Source organism: Hemitrygon akajei, unplaced genomic scaffold (genome assembly GCF_048418815.1).
Source record: "Hemitrygon akajei unplaced genomic scaffold, sHemAka1.3 Scf000103, whole genome shotgun sequence".
NCBI classification, from domain to species: Eukaryota; Metazoa; Chordata; class Chondrichthyes; order Myliobatiformes; family Dasyatidae; genus Hemitrygon; species Hemitrygon akajei.
Window position 1 is genome coordinate 1,948,872 of NW_027331989.1, and position 24,460 is coordinate 1,973,331.

Genomic DNA, 24,460 nt, shown 5'->3' on the forward strand with positions numbered 1-24,460 from the left:
ACTACAGGGTTGAGAGGAAATTAAAACGTCCGGGGAGCAGATTGGAGGTTCTGCAGGCGCGATAGGGACTCCCGGATGGTCTGTTGCCTCTCAGGTGCCCGGATCAGAGGTGTCTCAGATCGGGTCCATGGAGTTCTGAAGTGGAAGCGTCGGCAGCCGGATGTCTTCGTACCTATCAGTACGAATGACATCGATTTAAAAAGATAAAGAGGTACTGAGGAGAGATTTTAGGTTGCTGGATGAATTTGGGTTGCTCGAGACATTGATCATCTGGATAGTCAGAGGCTTGCTTTTGTTTTTTTTTCTCCCCAGGACTGGAGGTTGCCAGAAGAGGACAAAGATTTAAAGTCCTGTGGAGTAGGTACAGAGGAGATGTCAGAGTTAAGTTGTTTTTCTCTATTCAGAGTGTGTGAGTGCGTGGAATGGGCTGCCGACAATGGTGGTGGAGGCGGATATAATAGGGTCTTTTAAGAGACTTTTGGATAGGTACATAGAGCTTAGGAATAATAGATGGCTATGTTTAAGCCTAGTAATTTCTAAGGTAGGAGCATGTTCGGCAGCACTTTGTGTGTCGACGGGTCTGGATTGTGCTGTAGGTCTATGTTTCTATGTTTTATATATGTGTTTGTATGAAAGCGGTAAAACAGGACATCCATGGTAGTCATCTTTGGAGTCCTTCCTGTGCCACACGGCAGAGAGCATAAGAAAAGGATAATTTGGCAGATGAATGTGTGGCTGAGGTACTGCTGCAGGAGACAGGGTTTCAGATTTATAGGGCAGTGACATCTCTTCTTGGGAGGATACAGCCGCAGAATAGAGGGATGGAGAGGAGAAGAATTTCGTTTTAGCCAGAACTTGGTGAAATTGTGAAATACATTGTCATAATCAACAATGGAGGCCAGCTAATTTAGTATATTTAAGTCTGACTTTGATAGATTGTAGGACGTGAAGGGAAACTGGGGAAGACATGAGACTGCGGCTGAGAGGGAACATGAGTTAGCCATGATGAAAAGGCGAAACAGACACGCTGGGTCAATTGGCTTAGTTCTGCTCCTGTATCTTATGGTCTTACCTGCGGAATCTTCTAAACCCTGATCTAGTGGCTGTGGTGGTTATCGGAACGGTCTATGGGGAAGAGTTAAAGTGGAGACAGCTGTATATTTAACTGATGGGGAACTGATGCCAGTGGGGTCCCTGAATACACAAGGAGCGTTGATCAGGTTTGATTATCCAGGGCAGCGTTCAGGGTTCGAGTAGAATCCTCTGCTGTGATCTACTGCAAGCTTTGGGAGAACCGTGCAGGGACTCAATGTCAGGGTACAGGGAATCACAAGCTGCCGGTCGCCTCCACGTCCCTCACTGCATTAATGGGCAGGATGAGCAATGAATCTCCCAAAACCGCAAACCCTCCCTGCACATTGAATGATCACACCGCCGAATTTCCATCACTTCCCCGGGGAAGAAATAACAACTGCAGAAATGTCAGCCAACTCCATAACGGGCACCAGCATCTCCAGCACAGAAGGCATCTGCCAAACGCGATGATCAGAAAGGCGGCATCCACCATGAAGGATTTTCTACTTTGGATGCTACAGTAAAGGAGGAGTAAACGGAGCCTGGAGACGCACATTTCAAGTTTCGGGCTCAGTTTATTTCCCTCCAAAATCAATCTTCTGAGTGGACAATGAACCCATTTACACTACCTCACTATTTATCATATTTATAAGAACTAAATATTTAATTGAAATATTTATTTTATATTCAGACCTAACTATGTATTTTACTAACTTGCTGTCGTAAAACAACAGATTGTCCAACATGAGCCGGTGATATTAAACCTGGTTCTGATTCTGATCTTCCCACCGTCATCCGCACTTCACTCCCTCCCTTGAACCTCTCCGACCGATCTCTACGAACCACACCAACCCGCATAATCACCTTCATAATCCCCACCACACCCCCTATCCAACGACAGCCACACGCATGCCCCCCACCACCAGCGATCACCACCACCGTCAGCTCCAAGGCCTCCTTCCACCGGAAACCACACGCCGCTTCTTCCCTGGACCCCCGCAAATCGGGCTTTTCAAACGGCTGTGACCCCAATCACCATCACTGTCAACTCCAAACTCCCACCTCTCATGGACTGAACAAGTTTCCGAGCTTTCACGCTTACTTGACTCGTTCTCTCCGTGAACACTCATTTACCTCATTTACTTTTAGGAAGAGTGGTGAAGAGGACTGCGGTGTTGAAAGGAGATTAAAACGCCAGAGCAGCAGAGTCGAGATTCCGTGGGTGCATAGAAACACCCGGATGGTGTGTTCCCTCCCAGGTGCAAAGGTCAAGTTTACTCCCGTAGGGTCTATGGCATTGACGTGGAGGTGTAGGCAGTCAGATATCTTGCTTCATGTCAACAACTATCATCAAAGTAAGGAGGCCCTGAAGAGAGATTGTAGAGTGCTAAATAAAAAATAAAGACAGAACAAGGCATCAACGGTAGTTACCTCTGGAAAGCTCCCTGCACCGTACAGAGGATGAGAAGAGGATAATTTGCCATGTAAATACGTGGCTGAGGAACTTCTGCAGGGCGCACGGAATCAGATTACTGGTCAGTGGGACCACTTCTTGGGAGACGACAGCCTCAAAATAGAGCGAGGGAGACGAAAAGGAATTTATTTTGCCAGAGCATGATGAAACTGTGGATTTTATTGCCGGCAGCTAATTGGATATATTTAAGGCAGAGGTTAATAGATCGTTCATTAGTCAAGGCTTGAGGGATACGGTTCGGGAAAAGGCAGGAAAGAGGGGCTGAGAGGGAACACAATTCAGCCGTGATTAAAAACTGGAGCAGATCGTCTGTGTTAATTGTTTTCATTCTGTTCTTATATCTCATTGTCTTATCCGCAGAATTTTCTGACCCCTGAAGTAGTGGACGTTGTAGATGGGGGACGGTCCAGAGGGTATAGTTAAGGTACAGACGGATGAATATTTGAAAAAAAAACGGCGAACTGATGCCAACGGGGCCCTGCAGACGAGGAGCTTTGAAGAGGTTTGAATACCCATCGTCGCAGAGAATGCTGGGGCTGCTTGGAGCGGCATCATCTGCTGAGATCTACTGTGAGCTCTGAGAGAACAGGCCGGGCCGGGATATCGGTGTACTGAGGGTCACAGTCTGCGTCTGACTTCCGCGCTCCTCACTGTGCTAACGGGCGGTGAATTTCCCAAATCCGCAACTCCGCGCTGAACCTTTAATGATCACCCGGCCGAACTTCTATCTCTTCCACAGAAAATAATTTAAAAAAGCTGCAGACATCTCAGCCGAGTGCATCACGGGAAACAGCCTCTCCGGCATCGAAGAGAGATGATTAGAAATGGGACATCCGTCATTAAGGGTATTCAGTCCCGTTCATACCCTCTTCTCATTGCCACTCTCAATGAGAAATTGACGGAGTCTGAAGAACCACATTCCCAGTTTCAGGGATAGTTTATTTCCCTTCAGCACCAGATTTCTAAGTGGACAACGAACCCCTCAAAACTACCTCACTATTTACTCCCTGTTTAAGAACTACATATTTACCTTAAAACACTTAATTTAGGAAAACATTTCAGGATTTATTTTACTGAACTACTGCCGGAAAACAATAAATTCCAGACATAGGACTGTGATATTAAGACTAGTTCTGATTCTGATCTCCCCACCTTCAACCGCATGACACACTCCGAATATTCACCTCCAACTCCCCTCTCCTTCGTCAACCCCACGCTGCTCTCCCCCTGACCCTTCGCTGATCCGTCTCTCCGAACGCCATCACCTCCATAGCCACCTCCATCCCCCCCACTTCCCACCGACAACAACACGGCACTTCCTCCCTATACGCTCGCTAACCGGTTCTCAAAACGCCCCCCCATACCCCCCAATCACTCCATAGTTACCTCTACCACCCCCTCATCACACAACCTTTACTGATCACATTTCCGAGCACTCTCCCGTACATTGGCCCCAACCCATTTCTCTCCCCGAGCAGTCATTTATCCCCGCCTCCCGCCCTCACTCTCAGCCTTTTTCTCTTTGTCCCGCACCGAATGCTCCTCTCTCCACAGTGACCATTAATGACTCTGAGTCCCACACACCCATCGCCCCCGTCCTCCATCCCTGGTGTTACTGTCTCCCAGTGAGACGGGTTCGGAGTCTGGCCCAGTGGTGATTTATAGCCCTGGGACTGGTGGGGGAGGAGCGTAGGAAAGCCGCTTGCCCCGGAATGGGGGAGGCCCTGTCCGTTACCCGGCTAATATACTCCTGCACTCTGCCCACCTCAGCCATCCCTTCAGACCAGAGTATTGCCACGGCAGGTGATATCATCATGAGGGGAGTTTGTTTAGCCCATCGGGCCCTTGAGAGAAATCCCACTGGTGACATTTTGTGCGTCGGTGTGTCTATGCATTCCCACACTCCCACTCCGCAAGCGGCTTCACCAGCAGCTGGAAGCTGCCTCAGAGTGACTAGGCGTTGGGAGGGAATTGGGATGGGCTGCCTCCGGGAGCAGGCTGATCTATGCGCTCGGAGGGGCTCCACAGACTTCCCAAAGGTTCGCCGGAACCGAAGGCAGCGAGGTTCTGTCAAGAGACGGAGACCAGTTTAATGCAAACAGCGTCAGTTTTATTGAGTCATGCAGCTGGATGGAGTAACGGTTGTACTACGGCGGGACGGCGATCAGCGGGATAGTGTACAGTCAGTACCGATACCAGAGAATGTGAACACCCGAAAACTATAACCCTTTCCCATAAACAGAGCACAGGAGAATTATTGTAGTTTTATAGAGACAGAGGCAGATCACATTGAACACCCGCTGCCCGTTCTGCCCAGTGTGTGCACCGCTCCAGCGCCGGCAACCCGGGCGGTGAGACAGAATGGACCAGCGGCCTTCATCTTCCCCAGTTGAGTTCCCCGAGGAGACACAAACATCCCTCAAGACCCTACGCGTCAACCTGCATGGCCCGGGGTTTATAATGTGTTCCGGATCTCACATTTGCACCAGGGATGCAAAAGACCCCGGGACAGGACACAACTGTCTGTTCCCGACATGGGCACAGTTTTCTCAGGGCTGCTTCCCTTATCAGCGCGGTCAGATGTTCCTGGATCAGTGGAGGACCATGGTGGCCGGAAGTCCGGGAACTGGGCTCCTAACGGAGCCAAATTGCGGTTACTGTGAGAGTGGGTGATGATCCGTTACGTGTTGGTTACAGGGTGCCGAGGCCAGGCTGGGTGAACAGGCCATTGCTGTGATTACTGAATAGCGGTATGGGAACACGTTGTTAGTGGAGAGCGTGCCGAAAGCGGTGATTGATACGAAGCAAGGCGGGCGATCCAGGGCTCGTCCTCACATGAGTGGGCAATCCATTTCGCCAGTGGCAACGAACCAGACCTCGTTACTGAAAGGTGAAACAGAGAGAGGTGAGGGGAGAGTTCCTCAGTGCAACCGCCGTCCCTTTATTGACGGGATTGTTTTGGTCAGCAGAGAACAGATCTCAGAAAGCGGCAGTGCTTGGCCGGGTGAGTGCGGAGAGCCGGCGGCACAGATGCGCTGGGCAACGCATTCCTACAGTTAGAGGGAAAGGAATCTACGATCAGAAAGGGTTAAAATATCGCTAAGAAGTGGATGAAATACCCATGGCGTTTCCCACATATGTGGGAACTGAAGGATTGCATGTGTCACGACAGGACCGATCAGGAATAACAGAGGAAACATGGGCCTAGTTTCGGAGAGGTAGGAAAGGTCATTAATGAATACTTTCTCTCAGTATTCACGATTCAGAAAGACCTTGACAAAAGTGAGCAAACTAGAACAGGCTGATATGCTTGAACAGGTCGCCGTTAAGTAGGATGAGTGCACGCAGCATAAGGAATAAAATGGACGATCTGAAAATTCAGCTGCAGTTTGGCAAATATGAAGTTGTGGCTATCTCTGAAACTTGGCTAAGGGATGGCTGCCATCGGGAGCTGAACGTCCAAGGATATACGATTGGATGGGAAGGTGTAGAGTCTCCACGGGTTGAGTTAAGAAATGACAAGGGTAAAGGGACCCTAATGGCAGTTATTCACAGGCCTCCAAACAGCCTGTTGGTTTACCAATTACAGCAGGAGATAGAAGATGCGCGTCAGAAAGGCAATGTCATGATAATCATCGGAAATATTAACATGAAAGCGGATTGGGAAAAGCACGTCACTACTGGACTACAAGAGAGAGAATTTGCGGGATGTTTAAGGGATGGCTTTTTACAACAGCTTGTTGTTCAGCCCACTAGCGGATCGGCTGTACTGGTTTGGGTGTTGTGCAATGATCGGAGCTGGTATGAGAGCTGAAGGTTAAAGGAGCCTGAGGGAACAGAGATCACATTATTATCAAGGTCATATTTATATTTGAGAGGGAAAAATAAAATCCAATGTGTCGGTATGTCAGTGGAATAAAGGAAATTACAACGGTATGGGAGGGAAACTGGCCGAAGTTGACTGGAAAGGGACATTTGCAGGAAAGAAAAATAATGATACATTTTTAAAGGGAGGAAGGACACTACGGTGGCTGACAAGTGAAGTCAGAGCCGAAGTAAAAGCAAAAGAGGGGACGTAAAAGGAAACCACAGCTATTGGAAAGATAAAACATTGGGGAGCTTTTAAGAACCTGCGGAAGTAAACAAAGAAGGTCATTTGGAAGGAAAAGATGAATTACAAGAGGAAGCTGGTGATTAATATCAATGAAGATACTAATCTGTTTTAAGTACATTAAGGGTAAAAGAGATTCGAGGGTCGATATTGGATTAATAGAAAATGACGCGGGAGATATTGCAATGAGAGATGCAGAGATGATAGAGGAACGAACTGAATGCGTATTTTGCATCAGTGTTCAAAGTGGAAGACGTCTGCCCTATACCGGACATTCAGGAGTGCCAGGGAAGTGAAGTTTGAGCAGGAAAAATTACGACTGAGAAGGTGCTCAGGAAGCTAACTGCTCTGAGGGTCGAAATATCTCCTGGATCTGATGGAATGCACCCTCAGGTTCTGGCGAAAGTAGCGGGAGAGAATAACCATATAACCATATAACAATTACAGCACGGGTACAGGCCATCCGGGCCCTTCTAATCCGTGCCGAACGGGTACTCTCACCTCATCCCACCGACCTGCACTCAGCCAATAACCCTCCACTCCTTTCCTGTCCATAAGCCTATCCATTTTTTAAAGGACTATATCGAACCTGCCTCTACCACTTCTACTGGAAGCACGATCTACAGTTACCACTCTTTGAGTAAAGAAGATCCCCCTCGTGTTACCCCTAAACTTTTTCCGCTTTACTCTCCTCATGTCCTCTTGGTTGAATCTCCCCTACTCTCAATGGGAAAAGCCCATCCACGTCAACTCTATCTATCCCCCTCATAATTTTAAATACCTCTATCAAGGCCTCCCTCAACCTTCTACGCTTCAACAAATAAAGACCTAACTTGTTCAACCTTTCTCGGTAACTTAGGCGCTGAAACCCAGCTAACATTCTAGTAAATCCCCTTTGTACTCTCTCTATTTTGTTGACATCTTTCCTATAATTCGGTGACCAGAACTGTACACAATACTCCAAATTTGGCCTCACCAATGTCTTGTACAATTTTAACATTACATCTCAATTCTCAATATGCTCAATTCTCTAATTTATAAAGGCCAGCATAGAAAAAGCTTTCTTCACCAACCTATCCACATGAAATGCCACCTTCAGGGAACTATGCATCATTATTCCTAGATCACTTTGTTCTACTGCATTCCTCAGTGTCCTACCATTTACCATGTGTGGCCAATTTTGATCAGTCCAAGCAAAATTTAGCACCTCACATTAGCGCAATTAATCTTCAATAAATGAAATTACATTCTATATCATCGCTGTGGTCACTTTTGTTTATTTTTGAACGGGGCACCTGGATTTGAACCAGGGACCTCTTGATCTGCAGTCAGATGCTTTACCACTGAGCTATACCCCCACATTTCTAATTCTACAGATTGTGGAGGCATTAACAATAATCTTTCAAGAATCCATAGATTCTGGCGTACCGGATGACAGAAAAATTGCAAACGTTATTTCACAATTTAAAAAGGCCTGTTAGCCAGTTATCAGTGGTTGGGAAGTTGTCGGAATCGATGTTAGGGATGAGATTACGGAGTACCTGCAGGCACATGACAAGACAGGACAAAGCCTGTATAGATTTCTGAAAGTAAACTCCTGCGCGACTGGTCTGGGTGCCGGTTACCAGTAGTGTTTCACCGGTGCAGCTTAAGTGAGGAGCGGGAAGTGTCGAGGAAACAGAGAGCTTGCAGAGCGACTTAGATCGTTTAGGAGAACAGGCAAAGAAGTGGAAAATGAAATACAATGTTGGAAATTGTATGGCCATGCATTTTGAAGGAAAAGGTAAACGTGCATTCAATTATTTGGATGGAGGGATAATCCAAAATACAGAGATCAAAGGGACTTGGGGGTTCTTGGGCAAGATACCCTGAAGGTTAGCCTCCAAGTTGAAACGTTTCTGAGGAAGTCGAATGCACTGTTGGCATTACTTTCTCGATCTATAGTATATAAGAGCAGGGATGTGATGTCGAGGCTCTATAAGGCACTCGTGATACCACAGTAGAGTATTGTGTGCAATTTGAGGCTCTTATTTTAGAAAAGGTATACTGCTGTTGGAGATGGTTCAGTGAAGATTCACCTTAATGATTCGAGAAATGAAAGGGTTACCGTATGAGGAACATTTTGCAGCTCTTGGGTTGTATTCCATGGAGTTCAGGAGATTGAGCCGGATATCATATAAATTCCGAATGTTAAAATGTCTAAACAGATCAGAAATGGCGAAGTTATTTCCCATTGTAGGGGATTCTAGGACAAGAGTACACGACTTCAGGATTGAAGGACGTCCATTTAGAACTGAGATGAGGAGAAATTTGTTTAGTCAGAGGGTGGTAAATCTGTTGAATTTGTTGCCACGAGCGTCTGTGGAGTCCAGGACACTCGGTGTATTTATGTCAGGGTTGGATGGGTTCTTGATTAGCCAGGGCCTCAAAGGTTATGGGGTGAAGAGACAGGATCGTGAGAATGATGGATGTTTGTGATCAGTCCATGATTGACTGGCGGAGCAGACTGAATAGGCCGTATGGCCTACTTCTTTCTTATATCTTAAAGTCTTAATACGAGATTTCAAAACCAATATAAAAAAGCAAAAGAGCAATTGAGTAATATTAGTTGGAATTTGGAGTACTGGAAAGACATTATGAAGGTAAAAATAGAGTACGAAAGTAAGCTGACTAATAATATTAGTAAAGTTACCAAAAATTTCTTCTGATACATAAAGTATCAAAAGTAGCGAGATCGTTGGCAGCGATGCTGGAGATGTAGCGCTGTGGGACCTTGAAATACCGGACGAACTAAATAGTATATTGCATCAGTCTTCAGTCTGGAAAGCACCAGCCGCGTGATGGAAGTTACAGGTGTCAGGGGTATGAAGTGTGTGAAGTTACCATGACCGGAGAGATGGTAAGTGACTAACTCAAGTGTCCAAAGGTAGACTGGAACGACCAGATGCTGCACACCCCAGAGTTTAAAAAGCGCTGGCTGAAGACATAGTGGGGTATTAGTGATGATCTTGCAACAACCACTCGGTTCTAGAATTTTTCCGGAGGACTGGAAAATTGGAAATATCACTTCACATTTCAAGCATGGAGAGTCAGAAGACAGGAAGATTCTAAGCTGGTCAGTCTGACCACAGCGGATGAGAAGGTGTTGGAGTCAATCATTAAGGATGAAGTCTCAGACACATGATGAAGTAGACCAGAGACAGCATGGTTCCGTCAAGAGAAAATTTGGCCTCAAAAATCTGTTGGAATGACTTGAAGACATAACAATCCGGCCGAATTAGGCTCATTTAGTGTCCTCTACACCACAAACTCTCCCCCAGAGGTCTACGTGTCTTTAGTGAAAACAGCAGCCAAATCATAGTGAAGGACCTCGCCCGTCTCCGCCGGCATCGGGAGCGATGTGCCAAAACACCATTACTCTTGAAAACAAAGGTTATTTACTCTTGTTGTCTCTATTTTTATTTCTGATAGGCCCATACGAGCTTTCTGCGCTCCGATTTTCATTTCTGAACGCGTCCCTCTTACCAGAAAACATCCTGCCTCAATCGACAATAGCTAAATGTTTTTCAATACCGTCCAAATTGACCTTCCCCAATGAAAAATCTCAACGCACGGACTAGAACGATCTTTTTTCCCATATTTATATTGAAACCAATGGCATTGCGATCACGATATACAAAGTGTTCGTTAAATAAAGCTTCTTTCGCTTGTCCTGTTTCATTTATTTCATCATAGCAGTTCAAGTATCGCGCACGCTCTCGTCGGGCCGTCAGCGCACGATAAAAACTATCCTGAACATGTTGGACGATCTCCTACCCATCTTGTCCTTTACAAGTGTGGAATTAACAGTCAACGGGAGGAATGTTAAAAACACCTACTCTAACAACCGTAATGCCTTTGCAATTGTTTGCGATATCTCCTCAAAGTTGGCCGTCTAAATACTCTTGACCATTGGGTGGGCAGTAATCTATCCCCATTAACGTGATCATACCTTTCCTTGTTTACGGTTTCACCCATTGCGCGTCTGTCCGGGCCTTTGAGCGCGTTAAACGACCCCGCGGAGGAGGGGGACCTGGATTAGCCGAATTCAGCATCTGCACTGACGGAAGACAGCCGAGAATTTTCCCTGACTATTAACTCTACTCTCTTCCTTTAGTCCATCCCGCTCTATCACTTTTGAAGCAAAGGAACTCTGAAATACTGAACTGCCAGACCAGACTCTCCTGCAACCCAGTCTCATTATCGGCTAAGATACCATGATTCCAGGTTTTGATCCAAGCAGTGAGTTCATCGGCTTATTCTCAGACACTTCTACCACTGAAATATACGCACCTCAGGCCACCAGTTGGACCTTGCTCAATGATTGCATTCCTGACGTTGTGTGAGATCTTATCAACAAGTCTGCACAATTTCCGCACCAGCTGTTCTGGCACCCTGGTTCCAATTACCCTGTAAATGTAGTTTAAGCTTCATCATGCAGCTCTAGCTAACTTTCCGACACGATATTACTACACTGCCAGTTCACACACAAACCGTCTTTATCCACAGGTCTCAGCTTCCCTGGAAGAGAGATCAGTGATCGAAAAATCGTATGGCCTGTCTCCTATACCAAACCCTTAGCCACGTGTTAATCTGTATCATATTTCCATTTCTTGCCCCATTAGGACGCGGCAAGTGTCGCTGTCACAACCCCGAAGATCCTGCCCTCCACTTCAACACCTAACTCTCTGAATTTCCATTGCAGAAAGTCGTCACTCCGATGTCATTGGTACCACAACCGCTGCCTGCTCACGCTCCTGCTGAAAAATGTTCAGGATTTGATCCAAGTTGTCCCTGACCCTGGCACCCGGCAGGTAACATACCATCCAGGAATCTGTCTTCCCCTTCCCTTTTGAGTCAGAAAACCAGACTCAGTGCAAGAGGTCCGACCGCTGTGGATTTTTCCTACAAGGTCATCCAACCACAAACCGCATCCAGATGTTTCTGATGGTGATGGCCATAGGGATAGTCTGCACTGCCTCTTTAAATCCTTTCCTCTTCCTGACTGTCCCACAGTTCCCTATGTCCTGCACCGTGGGTGTATCTACCACTCTATGTGTCCTAGTCCATCACGCCATAGGGTGGATTGTTACAAGATGCAGCTGTGTGCACTTCTCTCAGGTGTCGTCATCAGGAACTCCGGAGGTCTCCCCGCCTCCCACATCCCGCGAGGAGCCTTCAACTTAGACGGTGGCTGCCCGCTTGTCCCTGTCTTACTTTAATGTGTTCTGTGCCTTTAACACTGGATCTGAGAACCTGAGCGAATTACGTTCTGTTAAGCGTCTCATCTCTCAGAAAGGCCGCTGCTCTAACGTCCAAAAGACCCTGTTTCCGTCTCCATTCTCAGATTAATCATTGACCTACAAACCTGAAAAACATTCTGACTGTCATTGAACCTTCGCTTTATTCCAAATTCATCAGATTATTGGGCCCTATAGTCTACTTTCCAACATCCATCTGTAAATCAGCGTTGCCGGGTATAATTGAACCTCCTGCGTTCAGTTTCTGTTGACATTGTTGCGATCAATTCCCACATAGTTTTTAGATTCAGAACTGTCTATAAACGTTTATTTCTCCGCTTCCCTAAATGCGAAAGTGATGAGTCTTCCAAGCGTTCTCATCCATCTCAACAAACGTCCTTCCCAAATTCTTGCCGAGACGCGTCTCACGAGTCTTCGAATTGTAATATTTTACAGCTTTACATTACACAGAAGTTGCCTAACCTGAACAAACTGTAACACTCTCGCTTTCATTTCCGATTGACAGGATGATATATGTGGTTGAGTGGATATGACGTTTCTTACAAATCAGGCATTTATTCCGTTCTCAAACACACATCAAAAGTTGTCAGGATGGCTGAGTGATCTAAGGCGCCAGACTCAAGGAATGAAGTCTTCCGACGTCTGGGGTCGTGGGTTCGAATCCCACTCCTGACAAAATTTGTCTTTAAGCGTTCAATCGAGGCGACGTTGCTTCTGTAAACAAACCTTGGGTTGTTGAGGTGGATTATAAAAACTGTTGGAGGATAAGATTATGTTTTTGACACTGTTCATCGTATTGCAACAGGTCACCGTACACCGAATTCTGGGTGAGTGATTTATTCAGGAAAAAGAAATACACGGTGAAGGATCTCGACCCGAAACGTCGACTGCTTACGTTTTTCCACAGATGCTGCCTGGTCTGCTGAGCTCCTCCTGGCATACTCAGCTATTCAATATATAAAAGTTTCTGAAGTCAAATCATTGGTTGTCAGATTATTTAATGGATGGGCATGTGAGCGTACATTATCACCTGTTGATCAAAGGTCTGATTGCTGATGGGTAGTAACTGTTCTTGAACGTGGCGGTGCGAGTCCTGAGGCTCTTGTACCATCTACCCGATGACAGCAGCGCAAAAAGAGCATGGCAGGATGGTGACGACCTCTGACGGTGGATGCTGTTTTCCGGTGACATCTTTTTATGTGGATCTGCTTAATGTTTGCGAGTGATTTCCCGTGATGGATTGGGCCGAATTCATTAACTTTTTAAAGATTTCCCTTCAAAGGTACGGTATTTCCGTACCACGTCTTGATGCAGACAGACAATATACTCTCTACGACACAACTATAGAAGAACATCAAGGTTATTGATGTCATGCTGAATCTCCGCAGTCTCCTAAGAAAGCAGAGGAAATAGTCATACCAACAATTTAAAGTTAAATACGCGCCCCGCCTCTGATCCTCCAAGGAGAACTAGCTCAAAACCCTCTGGTTTTCCCTCTGCTGAGGACAACAATCAGTCCTTGGTCTTGCCGACATAGAGTGATAGTGTGTTGGCACATCTTGTTTAAAACGATCCCCTCTTAGTTGAAATGTATGCCCTAAGAGGGGATCGTTTTAAGGCATGTAAACCCTGGAGCGGAGATAATTTCTGCTGCTCTACCAATATCTATGCCTGAAAATCTAAGAAACGTCTGTCAGATCCCCCTTCATCTCCGATGCTCCAGAGAAAAAGAACAAGTTTGACTAAACTCTCGTTATTGCAGAAACCGTCTATTTCAGGTAGCATCTTGGTGATGCTCTTCTGCACACTCCCCGAATCCACGTCATCCTTTCTCTGGAGGATGGCCTGAACGGAGTGCAGCACAATTCCAGTGCTGTGATGCTGTACGCTCTGATTCCGCACATGCTCGGCAACCTGAGAAAATGCATCCCGTCCATATTCATTTAAAATCCCAGGATATAGAGTGTGTTTGTATGTATACCCGCTCAACAAAACAGTCAGTCAGAATATTCCGAAATACAGCTGTTTATCTGGCATGTGGAGAGAGTACTGCAGGGGCTGTCAGGGTGGCAGAGTGGTCTAATGCGCGTGACTTAATGCGAGCAAGTCGCTTCCTAGTAAACGCGAGTGTTCTGGTCTCCACCTGGAGGCGTGGGTTCGAGCCCCACTCCTGACAAATACTCTGTTTTTCACGTGCTGTTTTTATAATGCAATCACTGTAATTTTACTGAGCTACCAAAGCGTGGACTGTGTGGGAGTATGAGAAAGAAGCAATTAAGATAATATGATAGGGAAAGAATGTTGTACCTACATCCCTGATACTTCAGAAAATATAACTGACTTGAACCAGCACGTAATGGAAAAGGTTGTGGAGATGAGGAAGATGGGAGAACAATTTGAAAACATTTAATGGCGGAGGATACCGGTGGGATGGGCTATGGGAATGCTTTCCCGGATCGGGAAAATAGATCATGCATGGAATTATAATAGTGACTGTGGTATGAATTTTGGGGTGTTGTGTATGTGGGTTCTTGAGGATGGGCTGTAGTCAGTTGATAAAAGGGACTTCGACCAGCCCTAAGGTACCGGTGGTGTCCCAGTGTCCTAGTCCAAGTACACTGATGGGGCGAAAAGTTCTACCCTGCAAAGTAAAGACCCTTCCCCTATGTATATGAACCCACTTATGAGGAAGTGGAGAAATTACCATGTGAGGATTGTTGATCTGGAAAAGATCAACAAGGACAACTGTTGAAGAAATGTTGTTATTAGCCAGATACTAAGGGGTTAAAGAGGTTTTTTTTTACACAGCAGCCTTCAACTCCTCCTGGACTGAGTGATGTTCTGTTTCTTCTATACTTGAACTGTGTAACTGTTCTCGCTTCAAGGCTGCAGGTAGAAGTAGCTTCCAATAGATAAGGAAAATAGTAACCTGATTATATAATTTTGTACTGTGCTGAGACATGATTATTGAGTAAAGGAATTATCTGCTTGCATTCTGTATTTCACAAACATGCTTGGAAGCTTTTGATAGCATACACTATGTCTGCACAATGAGAAAAGTCTGTGTACTTGGGGAGAGTCTCAAGAACTCTGCTGTAAGAGGTTGAGCTCTCCATAATACGTATCATGTTATAATAAAGACTTTCAAAAGCGATCTCCCTTCGTGTCCGAGTAATACCTTTTCCGCAACATTGACAAAGTGACGTAAGGTTTGAGTGCCCATTTAGGAATCGCATGGTAGAGGGTAAGAAGCTGTTCCTGAATCGCCGAGTGTTTGCCTTCAGGCTTCTGTACCTACTACCTGATGGGATCAGTTGTAGAATTTCACAACACATGCCGGTGATATTAAAACCGATTCTGATTCTTGTGAAAGGGATTCTTGATCAGCGTGGTGAGTAGGCTCAGTAATTGTAAAAGATGTTGAGTCCAGATGAGAGAGGTGTGGCAATTTCTGAAGTCATAGTAGAGACGGACTTAGTGATAATAGTACAGTCTGCCACAGAAACTTTCCTCCCTCCGTTGACTCCGGCTGCATTTCCTGCTGCCCTCGGAAAGCAGTTAACATAATCAAAAGACCTTTCCCGCTCCTATCATTCCGTCTTCTCACACCTTCCATTGGGCAGCAGACATAAAGGAGTGAGAACACGCATTCAGCAGGATCAAGGACAACATCGGTCCTACTGTAACGGCACCTACATAAAGTATTCAAACCCAACTTCAAAGTTTTCATGTTTTTTTTTACACCATTAATCCACACTGGTTTAATTTTTTTTGCACTGAATAACAGAAAGACTATTTCGTGTCAAAATGAGAATGAAATCTACAAAGTGATAAAAAATCCATTCTATGTGTATTCACCCCCTTTAGTATGACACAACAAATCATCACTGGTGCAGCCAATTGGTTTTAGAATTCCTATCATTAGTTAAATGGAGATCACTGTGTGCAGTCAGGATGTTTCAATTACACCGGGACCATTCCCTGTTGCGTCAATGTCCTGGCACATGCTGCACCAAGAAGACAAAAGAACACTCCAAGCAACTCGGTGACAAGGTTATTGAAAAGAAAAAAAAAAAGCTGAAGCACCCAGACAACAGTTGTTGTGTTTGCAGTCTCTCCCATCTCTCCACTGAAGCTTGTAACTGGCGCGGCCCGGCAGCAGCGGCCTTTCAGACCTGGTGTTACTTTAATTTAATTTTCAAATTTAAGTTTAATACTCAATTTTCGATTAGGGTACACGGATAACAGAGCGGCTATCTACCATCGCCAGCTACCACTACAATACAGAGATCGCCCAGAAACAAACCTCCACAAAGATCTGCTAGCTGAATTACGCGACGTCGGCTTGCTGAGGGGAACGGGCCTAAATTCCGCGGACTCCCCAGATGCTGGTAACCGGAGATGGAGACATCGTAACCGATGTGCGAGAAAGCGGAAGCGAGGCAAGCAGGTAGGGGTCCGAGCCAGGCAAAAAGCGAACCCGAGCCGGCCGGCTCTCCCGTCCATTCTGTTTCTAATGTCCGCTCCCCTGGACAATAAAGTGGACTACATCCGACTTCAACGAAATACTCGGCGGGAGTACAGAGTCTGCTCTGCGTTTGTTTTCACAGAGACTTGGCTCACCCATGGAATTTCGGACCCTGCCATTCAGCTACACGGGCTCTCCTTATTTCGAGCGGACACGGATGCAGCTCTCTCCGGTAAGACTCGCGGTGGTGGTGTGTGTATTTACATCAACACGGAATGGTGTAAGAACTCTGTGCTGGATTCCAGACACTGCTCATCGCAAGTGGGGTTTGTGGCTGTTAGATGCAGACCATTTTATTTACCACGGGAATTCACCTTTGGTCTACATTCCTAATGCTAAGGAGGCGCTCTGTGAACTGTACGGGGCTATTAGTGAACTGCAGAGCGCACACCCCGATGGACTGTTTATTGTCGCCGGTGACTTTAACCACATGAACCTTAAGTCAGCACTCCCCAAATTCCATCAGTATGTGGACTTTGTAACGGGGGGAGTGGGACTCGTTGGACCTTGCTTATACAAACATCACCGACGCGTACCGGGTAGAGCCCCGCCCCCACCTCGGTTACTCAAACCTCATTTATATTATGCTAATCCCAGCATACAGACCGCTCGTCAGGCGCTCCAGACCAGTTCAGAAGCAGGTGTAAACCTGGCCAGCAGGAGCCATCTCTGCTCTTCAAGACTGCTTTGAGCACACTGACTGGAACATCTTTAGGGATGCTGCAACTGATGGCGACTCTACTAGCTTAGAGGAGTACACAGCATCAGTGACCAGCTACATCAGCAAGTGCATTGATGATGTAACTCTGTCCAAGACCATCACTATACGCGCAAACCAGAAGCCATGGATGGCCGAGGAGGTGCGTGCGCTGCTCAGGACCCGCGATTCCACCTTCAGAGCAGGCGACAAGGCAGCTCTATCAACAGCAAGGGCCAAACTATTCCGAGCTATCAGAGGGTCAAAGCGTGCACACGCCCTGCTAATCTACAGCCACTTCCAGGACAGTGGCGACACGCGACGCATGTGGAAGGGCATCCAGAACATCAGCAATTACAGGACACCATCAACTGACTGTGCAGGTGATACCTCCCTCCCAAATGCGCTGATAACTTCTACGCCCGTTCTGAGGCGGAAAATGACGTGGTGGCGAGGAAGTCCACCCCTCCTCCTAATGACCAGGTGCTGCGTCTCACTGTGGCCGATGTGAGAAGAACCCTGTGCAGGGTCAACCCACGGAAGGCTGCTGGACCAGACAATATTCCTGGTAGAGTGCTCAGAGGATGTGCAGACCAGCTAGCAGATGTTTTCACTGACATCTTCAACATCTCCCTGAGCAGCGCCACCATTCCAATGTGCTTCAAAACCGCAACCATCGTCCCCGTGTCGAAGAAGTCTTCAGTGTCCTGCCTAAATAACTACCGTCCCGTGACACTTACATCCATCATCATGAAGTGTTTCGAGAGGCTCGTCATGAGGCATATCAAGACCCTTCTGCCCCCCTCACTGGACCCCCTACAGTTTGTGTACCGTCCCAACCGCTCAACAGATGACTCCTTTGCCATCACCCTTCACCTGGCCCTAACCCACCTGGACAAAAAAGACACATACGCTCGGAAGCTGCTCATAGACTTCAGTTCAGCATTCAACACAAACATCCCTCAGAAACTGATTGGAAAGCTGAGCCTACTGGGCCTGAACACATCCCTCTGCAACTGGATCCTAGACTTCCTGACTGGGATACCTCAGTCAGTCCGGATCGGGAGCAGCATCTCCAACACCATCACACTGAGCCCAGGGGCCCCCCAGGGCTGCGTGCTCAGTCCACTGCTGTTCACCCTGCTGACCCACGACTGTGCTGCAACACACAGCTCGAACCACATCATCAAGTTCGCCGATGACAAGACCATGGTGGGTCTCATCAACAGGAACTACGAGCCAGCTGACGAGTCAGGAGGTGCAACGGCTAACGGACTGGTGCAGAGCCAACAACCTGTCTCTTAATGTGAACAAAACAAAAGAGATGGCTGTTGACTTCAGGAGGACACTGAGCGACCACTCCCCGCTGAAGATCGACGGCTCCTCGGTAAAGATCGTTAAAAGCTCCAAATGTCTTGTTGTTCACCTGCGGAGAATCTCACCTTGACCGTCTACACATACTGCAGAGCACTCCCTTTACACTCTTTCACCCGACCCTAAAACACAGAAAGTTCTGAAGCCATCCCAGCCCTTGTGACAGTCGAGTGTCTGTGATAGTTTGGAACATACTTCAACCAAAGTAACAATCACGTCAGCAGCACTGAACGTTCCCATTGTTACCGACCTGAACTGCATGAAGTCAGCAATCTTCCGCCAATTCTGCATTTTCCCGACGACCGGGCACATGACTGTTTGATTTCAAGACGTATTTGTCAATCCTGTTCATTGCAAAACATCTTTATTTGAAAACTTCGCGGTATTATCATTAGACGCGTGCGTTATCTACACAGATGGCCATTTAATGTAAACACATACGTCATTCCATTCCTCAGCTCTTCTCTGAATTTCCTCTGTGTCAGTGTATAGATACTAGTATTGGTACACATGCTGAGAAATTGTAACATGTACCCAAATTGTTGAAGGATGTATACCGGGGAACTCAAATATCTGTCCTGGTAAAAATAGTTTTGCACTTGCCATTTCAGGGTATGGACTACATAGGGCATCCAAAATAATACGAAGTTAGCTGATATAGAAAACAGCAAAATCATCGATTTTCTGCGTTTTTCCACCTCGGTATCTTTCTGATTGTCGCTGCTGTGCCGAAGCCTTCTGCGGACTCTATTTGCCACAAAGATATGTCTTACGGTTAAACCGTTAAACACCAGGATTAAGCCGATTGGAAGCAATGGTATTAAGATACTGTCCAGTAATTCGTATCCTCTCCACATGGGTGAAGTAACGTATTCATATGAGCCGGTGCACCGCCACGGCGTGTTGTCAATGATGACGTAAGGTTCAATGGCAAAGTATAACGGGACACATCTCCCGCAGCTCACTATAGCCACGGTCATGATAACTGCTGTTGCAGTTCTCTCAGTGCAGTATCGTTCCCGCAGCTTTCGACAACATATTGCAATGAAACGATCGAAGGTAAAACTGACCGTAAACCAAACAGAACAGTGCGTCGCTGCCCTCCCAAAAACAAGTGTCAGAGCGCATACAGGAGTGATGAGTAGGGATCTGGAATAAATGTAGATATTGTTGGTGTGTTCCACTAAAACAACAACCATAACCACCATCAGATCCGCTGTTGCCATTCCAACCAGGTAACGGGTGATGCATTTGGAGAGTCCGCATTTTCCACGAAATAGGATCACAATCGCCGTTAAATTCACTGCAATGAATTGGAAATAAAGAAATATAATTAAAATAAATGTAGATATTGTTGGTCTGTTCCACTAAAGCAACAACGACAACCACCATCAGATCCGCTGATGCCATTCCAACCAGTTAACGGGTGATGCGTTTGCAGACTCCGCATTTTCGCCGAGATAGGATCACAATCGCCGGTAAATTAACCTCAAGAAATTGGAAAGCAAAATAGAAATATTGTCAGCGGCAACTCTCTAAACGCCCCCATGGATATGCTCTGTTTGGAAGTGGATAGCGGGAGTCCAGAATGTGCGGTCTCCGTCACTGCACTCCGGCTGCAGGACAATGACGCTTGTGAATGTCAGTGCATTGGCGACCTTCCCACCGTTCAGAACAAAGAATCTGTTCCAGACTCACGTACCGGTGAACGGGAGATCGTCCCAGTAAACACCATTTCAATTATTAAAGATGAAATACTGATGGGATTGTTTGTAGCGGTGAAAAGTGGAATCAAAAACACATTTTATCCTGACTTATGTAAGAACAGACCTACGTGTCGAAAATAGACCGGACCGTCATTCAATAAACTGCCCTTGCTGTTATAAGGTCGAAGAGTCCACACTGATAGAAACTCGGACCTAGAAAAGCAGAGACCAGCATCAGTTCAGAAAGCCTAGCCAGGTGAAATTATGAAACAATTTCAATATCGGCACGAACGTAATTGACAAATAAAAAATCACTTCGATCAAACTAAGAAAATGAAAATAAAACAATCAGATGCTTGAATCCTCGAGTCCGGAAACACGTTTCAGCCGACGGTAGCATCTGTGTTTTGTAACAGTGCGGATACCGCTGCGTAGTAACGACAACACCATACATAAAGTAACCAGCTCCGGCAACTTTGCGGGGACACCGACCGCTACAAGTGTGGGATAGAAAATGCCCGCGATGTAGTAAATCGCCGGATAACCCATATTCCATCAGAAGCAGCATTCAGTTGTACGGAACGTTTCAGCTGTTCAGATGGACCGGGGATCGGTTTTGTAGACTTTTATTGAGGTGAGTGCAATTCCACTGATGCAATCAGCGTGGCTATCACGCCAGGGACATTAGTGACACTTATGTTAAACTATTTATACTCACTCTCTCGCCGTATCATAAATTTGGCTCCTCAAGTCATATTGCAATCTATTTACTTTAGGACAATTTGTAATGTGCGTTTTTTCATGTTATTTTCAATGATACCTGGCTTCAGCTATTTAAATGGAACATTTTTATATCTGTGTTGCATTTAAAGTAGGAATTCATCGTGAAGTCGATATATTTTGTAACATTTGACAGAGCACATTCGCTTCTGAAATTGAAGGAAGGAGTTTGTCCTGGCTAGGGAATAGACAACACTCCTTTATTAAAGCGGAACATTCGTTCATCTCTTCTTTCGTTCCTTCCAGCCATTCCGGGCGTTTTAAATGATAGAAGTCACAGTGACAGCTGACATACATTACAATAAAATACACAGCACTTATGTTCCTCCAAAGACACTAAAAGATCCACAGCGATATTCCAGAGACTTGCGAGAAAAAAAAACGGAGCGTGTATTCGGAAAATTAGCGAGGGCTGTTGACAGTTTGAAGAACAATATGGGCTGTTTGACACGAACCTGACCCCTGCCGGTGAAGGACTTGACCACCCCATACCCGTGTCGGGCGATGCAGTCTGTTTAACTTAAAATATATTCTCAAACCTGTCACAATTCTACCACGCTTTCTGCAGCCATTCGCTGTTTGCACAGAAGTAGCAAGTGAAATCTGTGAACTATCCGCAGGTTCCCAAGCTGTTCTATTATTTGCCACAAAGTTGCATTTTTTTCTCCTGACTTACTGTTAGTTATATTGCCTTTCGAGCGTCACTATGAGTCTGTGCAGAACAGCGGAAGTGTTCAAGCTCACCTGTCAATCACACTTCTTCCTGCTCCTGCAGTGAACCACTCCGTGACTATTGTGATATTCGTACCGACGACAGTGCCTCGGCTGATTGGAGAAAGTCTCACCACTCTGTTTCCATTGTAGAACTCTTACTAATGTGCGGCCCTCGTTTGACTCGAGAAAGTATCACCTCTGCCTTCAAATTCATCCTTCCAAAATGAATCACTCCGTAACGTTCCGGGTGAATCTCCATCTGTATCTTTTCAGACCTGCTCTCCGTCCTGTCATTGTACTGTTGTAATCTGTGACAACCTTCCGCACTATCCATGTTTCCACCAACTTCTACATCATTGCAAATTCAATCACTCACCCTTCCACTTCCTTATTCACATCATTTTTAAAGCTCAGAAATCTGGGGGTCTCAGAACAGATCTCTGCGGGACATTACCGGCACCAACATCCAGGGAGAAAACGCTCCATCCACAACTATCCTCTGCCTTCTTGGGCGTCAGTCCTGAATCCAAAAGACGACTTTCCCAGGATACCAAGCCTTCTGAAATGTCCTACCATGGTTAACCGAAAGTATAACCGTCACACTCTCACTGAATTGAACCAGGCTCGTGAGACATGATCTGCCCCTCACAAAGCCATACTGATCCTCCAAAACCAGGAAATGGTTCTTCGGATTCTCGAAAATCTTGTTTCTAAGAATATTCTCCGAAAATTTGCCCGTCACTGAAGTAGGAATCACAGTTTTCCGCAGTCACCCAGGGTTTCTTCCGAACACTCAAGAGGACTTATCTGTTCTAATGTTTTTTTTTTCAGAAGTTCCAGCACATCCTCTCTTTTAACCTCGATATGTTGTCGCACATCGGGCCGTTTAAGGCTGTCCTCACAAATGTCCCTCTCACTGGTGAGTACTGAACTGAAGTCTTCATTCAGGACCTGCCCTTCTTCCCCGGACTTCAGGGGCTTGTTTCATCTTCTATCCCCGACCGGTCCTACACTCACTCTGGTCATCTTGTTCTTCACATACATCTAGAATGGCTTGGGGTTTCCTTTAAAACTACTGCAGACCTTCTGTAGATGTTTCTATTAATCCAAATTCCATTCTTCAGTTTGTTCCCGGCTACTTTGTAAATCTACAGTCATGTCTGATCGTTGCTTTCCAATCCTGAGGTCAGCTTCCTAAAGCTTATTTCTTCCTCTTGACCAGATGTCAAACGAAATAGCCAGAAAACTAAACAAGTTATCGAGTCATTATGGAAACGCCACAAACTGCTTCACTTCTAAGTAAGTAATGGGAGATTTTCTTTACAAGGTATATCTATCTAAACTATTTGGCTAAAAAGGCCGAGTTTATTTTGAAATAAATGTGGCATTAGGGCAGAGTCTGGACTACTAAGTTCTCTATTATCGTTATTATAAAACTAATTATTAAAGAGGCAATTGTTTTTCAACTGCTTGCGTTAATGTTACCAGGATGGAAAATCACCTTATACAGAACCCATTCCTCGTTATTAATGTCACTAAGTGGTTAAGCTATCAATCTCCCACTACAGATATGCACTTACCTTTTCAATTTTCTTGGAGTGCTTTTCCTCAAAACTGCGAATTCTCTCAATCTGCATTCCTGGGTATTTGAAATACTAAAATAAAGAAGCCTTTGGAATTTCATTTGCAACTTCAACCAAGTTCGACTCGGATATTATTACTGTTACTTACATAACAACCAGTTTATTGTCAACGCGTATCTCATCCCATTTTTCAGCTCTCTCTGAACTTTCTCTGCGTCAGGCCGTAGATGCAAGTGTTGGTACAGGTACTGAGATACCTTAACATAGCACCACATTGGTGCAAGATGTATATCGAAGTTCTCAAATATTTGTCTGCAAAGGAAAGAATCACCGCTTGCCATTTCATAGAGTGTATTAAATAGGACATCCACAGTAAACTGAAATTACCCGACAGAGCGAAAAACATATTAATAGACTTTCTCTGGTTCTCCACTTCACGGTCTTTTTTTGTTTTTCAGTATTACTGCAGGGTCCCTTGCGGACCCTATTTGCCGCTATAATGTGTCTCGCTGTAAAACCGTTACAAAAAAAGATTGAACATTTTTTTTTAATAGCGGTGTGGTGATGCTGTCAACAAACTCGTAGATCTTCCACACTGATCAAGTGAAGTTTTCAGATATGTGGACGCAACATCAAGGTACATTGTTAATTATTACATCATGCTCCACTATAAATTAAAACAGGATACACCTCACAACTCCCACAATCGCAACTATTACTATTACTACAGTAGCTACTCTTTCTGTACAGTGTCGCTTCCGAAGTTTCCGCCAGAAAATCGCAATGTAACAATCAAATGTGAAAACAACTATGAGCCGAACCGAGCAGTCCAGGCTTGGAAATTTAAACAGGAAGTTCAGAGCGCAAACCGGCGTGAAGTGCAAGAAGCTGGCGTACAAGTAGAGATTACTGATGTCCTGCACAGTAACTGTAAGGACAACCACAATGAGATCGGCCGCAGTCATTCCCATAAGGTAGAGAGTGATACATTTGGAGAGCCCACATTTAAACAGGAAGTTCAGAGCGCAAACCGGCGTAAAGTGCAAGAAGCTGGCATACAAGAAACAGCTTTAGAGTAAAATAAAGGAAAGGAGCCCCTTGCAAAAGTTTGGCCACACC

General features: G+C 45.7%; 2 non-coding genes across 2 annotated transcripts; one reads left to right on the forward strand and one right to left on the reverse strand.

The window, feature by feature from the left end:
* Nucleotides 1–7,942: 7,942 nt before the first annotated feature.
* trnac-gca (transfer RNA cysteine (anticodon GCA)) lies at nt 7,943–8,017 on the reverse strand. Its single transcript has one exon. It is a non-coding gene; the product is annotated as a tRNA-Cys (tRNA).
* Nucleotides 8,018–12,544: 4,527 nt separating this feature from the next.
* On the forward strand, nt 12,545–12,634 carry trnal-caa (transfer RNA leucine (anticodon CAA)). The gene is given in 2 exon segments: nt 12,545–12,582; nt 12,600–12,634. It is a non-coding gene; the product is annotated as a tRNA-Leu (tRNA).
* The last annotated feature ends 11,826 nt before the right edge of the window (nt 12,635–24,460 follow it).